Raw genomic sequence first — 5,000 nt, forward strand, 5'->3', positions numbered from 1 at the left:
TGAGTTGCAAGATACAGGTAAGTAAATACTGAAGTGACGCAATACGCAAATAAATTAACATGACTTGAAGTGATATACAGATGAAATGATACTGGTGGATTAATATACAGGTGAATTAATGCAGGTGGCGTAACATACAGGTGAATTAGTACTGGGATGACAATATGAAGGTGAATTAACATTGTCACATAACACAAAAGCAAAAATAGATTGAGGAAAGACATTGAAGAGACACGCATCACATCACACGCCACACGCGCACCAGAATCACATTAATCTGTTGACATGCACACCAAACAAATGTGGAATTCCGGAGTGACATGTTAGTTTCGTGATATATACTGCAAATGAATAAGAAGTTCTGATATGATATGACACGACAAGACACGCCATCCAGTAGAGCTAAGAATTATTGAGGTAATATCGTCAGGTAGGAAGGACCCCCGCCTGCCCACCTGTGCAACACCATTTACTATTCTACAACATAAGAACGTGAACAAAGGTAGAGATCTAATCAGTAGTTCTCTAATACATGGATTCCACCTGTCATCCCTGTCCATTAATTTATCCGATTTTATTTGAAACCTCCTTACTGACTCGGCACTAACTACCTGATTACTGAGTCTATTCTATTCATCTACCAGTCTGTCAGCCACTTTCTCCTTAATCTATTTTCCTTCTGTGTGTATAAAATGGAGTGGAATAGACTTAGATGAATGTAATAGACTCAGTAATTGATAGTGCAAAGTCAATAAGGTTTAAAAGATCTGATCATTTTATGGATACTGATGACAGGTGGAAATAGATAGGCGTGTTTCATACAGGGACTGCCACGAGTAGGCCTGATGGCTCACTGCAGCTTCATATTTTATCATGTTCCTGTATAAAGCCTTGTGTACAGCCACAGCCAAAAGTCATAAGAATTCACCCAATCACCTGCACTGTGTTTAGCATTCCCCTCAACACTACGTCCTCTGATCCGCTGACACTCCTACAAAAGCAGAGAAGTTATAGACTGTCACCAGATCACACTTAGCCTTTAAAATCCGGGTAGCTTCTTGAAACATGTTAAATCAGTCCATTCCAGCTTGAAATCGTAAGAAAGTAGGTATTCTTAGACCGAAAATTTTACGAGACACAACACACAGTTCCTTGATTTTAAGACAGCACCGTGAAACTTAGTAAAAACATGTAATTTCAACCTAAACAATCCAGGTGGTTAAAATTACGAGTAAACGGTTGAGCGTCAGGGTGTGAATGTTACTCTGTCTTTGTTCACGAATGTAGCTGCAGGTGTGGTGGCTTAACTCTCTGCCTTCGCTTCCTCTCAGGTGTAATAGTGTTGTGCACGTTTGGAATGCAGTTTTGCAAGACGCCACTCACAGCAACGTAAGTGATCGAGGGACATCTTTCGTTGCCTGTAGTTGTATTTTTGTTCAATAAATTCGTGGCAGGTGAGTAAAGTAAAGCATGCATCACAGTGTCATTAATTACCAGTCCAAAGGTTAACACGTCACGGCACTTAAAGATTTATATATATATATATATATATATATATATATATATATATATATATATATATATATATATATATATATATATATATATATATATATATATATATATATATATATATATATATATATAAGAGGGATACTTGCTAAGGAAATACAACGAGAAGAAAAAAAAGGCCCAGTGAGGTGCCAATCTCTAAAGGTCAAAAAGATGATCGAAATGACCTCTATCTTACTATTTTGCCATTCTTATTTTACTGCATAGTTACATTACTATTTTGTTATTCTTATTTCCCGGTATTTTATAAAAAAGATGGCACGAAGCAGCCTTTACAGAGAGACTAATACAAACGGAACAAGAATGACAAATTAATTAGCGGACAAGATAATATTCACTTGCTTATCACGAAGAGAGAGTTGGAGAGGAACTGCCCCGAAAGGAAGGAAGGAAGGACCCCATCAGACGCCGTGCAGGATTCCCTCCCTGGAGAGCCCTGAGCCACAAGAAGCAAGGCGGGGAAAAAAAGATAGACCATAGATGAAATGAAATTAATAAGGAATGAATGCGATACATGGAAAGAAAAAAAAAAACGAACAAAAATAGTCAAGAACAGAATAAGATATGGATAAACCACAATAAATACTAAGATAAACAAAAATATAAGAAAAATAAGGTAAAGAAAGTGAGTTTTTTTTAGGGGAATTCACCTACTACAAAACACAAAAAACTCTTTAGCTACAGACACACAGGGTACAAACTTCTTCCCTCAAGAAATAATAACTTAACCTAACCTAAAAGAGAGAGATGAAAAAGGAGGAAGCTAAATAATTCCGTGGGATATTACAGCAATGAGAGCAGGATGTAGGATATTCTAAGAGACTTCCCTCAAAAAGAAAGTATAAATTTAGAGTGTCCTGCTGAATAAATGTAGGCCAGGAGGAAAAAAAAAAAAAGAAAACGTAAGGAAATTAAAGAAAAGAATATCACACTATACCTGACGACCAGAAGACATAATATTTTCAAAGGAATCTCCCGCCATTTTAAACGATTCCCTTTCTAAATGTCTCTAGAGGAAGGCAAAGGATAATCACACAGTCATTGCTTCTCTAAACTCGCTAAATAACGTACGTATCATTCCTGGTCTATCACTATCATCAATATTATCATCGCCATTATCGCCCCCCGTTATCATGTCTCTAAAATATCAATACGAAACTCAAAAATTTTCTCTAATCTTCTTGTCTCTGTTGTATTCTCGCCACAACTTGTCACCTGTTCTGTGCCATCTCTTTTCTTCCTCATTTACACAGTTCTAACCTAAATTTTTCCTCTCCCCTCTCTCTCTCTCTCTCTCTCTCTCTCTCTCTCTCTCTCTCTCTCTCTCTCTCTCTCTCTCTAACTGCTCTCGCCAAAACTTATCACCACTTCTGTATCATTCCGTAATTTCTTCATCTACACAGTTCTAACCTAAATTTTTCTCTCTTCTCTCTTTCTCTTTCTTACCCCAATTCCATAACGCACGTCCCTCTGTTCACTTATGTTTTCTCTTTTTTTTCTTTTCGCGTCAAGAAGACTGGCCAAGGAGAGAGAGAGAGAGAGAGAGAGAGAGAGAGAGAGAGAGAGAGAGAGAGAGAGAGAGAGAGAGAGAGAGAGAGAGAGAGAGAGAGAGAGAGAGAGAGAGAGAGAGAGAGAGAGAGAGAGAGAGAGAGAAGTGTCTGCTGAATATGTCATCCTTCAAGAAAAAGTCAAATAATAAGAATAAAACATAAAATAAGAAATCAAAGTAAAAAATAAATAAATAAACATGAAATAATAAAAAAAAAGCATACAAAAAAATCAAATTAAAAACTATAATACAAACAAAACCCTAAAATAATAATAATAATAAAGTCAGCCAATCTGGATCCATTTCCTTCGCTAACTAAGAGAACAAGTCTTAACTACTGCTTCGTACCTATACCCCTTCATTAACAAGGTGTAGAGCAGTCAGTCTTCCTCTTCACCTTCCCGCCGCTTCATCTCCTCCAACACACAAATTTGATGCTGCCTTGTAAGCTAAACGTAAACTATTTATTTTGAAATTACCTGCTTTTTTCCTCCCATTTCATTCCTTTTCTCATTTTTTTTTTTAGTTCATGGTGGTGGAGGAAGAGGAGTAGGAGGAGGAGTGTGTGTGTGTGTGTGTGTGTGTGTGTGTGTGTGTGTGTGTGTGTGTGTGTGTGTGTGTGTGTGTGTGTGTGTGTGTGTGTGTGTGTGTGTGTGTGTGTGTGTGTGTTGAGGGGGAGGGTTGTTAAATAACTAGGTAGGTTATGAATAAATCTGTACTTACTTAAATGATGAGCAAGTGGGAATGAAGGGTCACCGAGGACGAACACACACACACACACACACACACACACACACACACACACACACACACACACACACACACACACACACACACACACACACACACACACACGAATTCATACATACATGACACACACATTACTGATAAAAGAAAGAACACTACCACCACCACCACCACCACCACCATTTTCGGCACATTTCCAACCATTTTTAGCTCATGATCATTATTTCACACCCTATTTTTGCTCCCTCTCTCACAACACTCCCTTAGGGTACAGACAACCGCTCCCCACACCCCCCTATACCTCCCTACCTCCCTTCCCTATTCCCTCCCTCCTGAGTCCGCCATGCCCTGTCATACCATCCCCCCTCCCCCTTTCTCTTTCCCCCGTCACACCACACCCCACCCCAGCTTACCTACTGTCACCCTGGTACCCTCACCCCTGCCCCCCCCTTTTTTTTCGTTGCATACAAGCCCCCCTGTCGAATTTTTACATGACGTTCCCTGTGGTTAAATACTTTCTTGGTCCCTACTGGAAATGAAGATAGATAGATAAATACAGTTGTCATCATTTTGTTCTTATTTTTTTATTTATTTATCATTTTTTTTTCTTTACAGATAGGCATAGTTATGGTGAGTAGGTCTAAGGTTGTACTGTACGTAAGCCTATTGTTTGTTCTAGTTTCTTGTTTTTCTTTATTTTCTTTATTTATTTTTTTCTTTGTAGTGTTTTTACTCATAGTTTTACGAGTCTGCTGTTTTGTGATTCTTTATATATACATTTTCATCTATATCTTATAACTACTATTGTCTTCCTCCATACTTCATTTATATTCTGTGACTCCATTATTTTCTTTCGTCGATATTTTCATTTATAACTATTCATTTATAAACTATGATTTTTTTTTAAAGATTTTTACTTTTTAACTTTTTGATACGTTGTCTTCTCTCTCTCTCTCTCTCTCTCTCTCTCTCTCTCTCTCTCTCTCTCTCTCTCTCTCTCTCTCTCTCTCTCTCTCTCTCTCTCTCTCTCTCTCTCTCTCTCTCTCTCTCTCTCTCTCAGTCCCTTGGCGATGGGTACGAATGTGACTCATCGTGAACATAAAGTATTCAGGTAAACAAAATATTAATTAAG

This window comes from Scylla paramamosain, chromosome 29 (assembly GCF_035594125.1).
Source record: "Scylla paramamosain isolate STU-SP2022 chromosome 29, ASM3559412v1, whole genome shotgun sequence".
In the NCBI taxonomy this organism is placed as follows: Eukaryota; Metazoa; Arthropoda; class Malacostraca; order Decapoda; family Portunidae; genus Scylla; species Scylla paramamosain.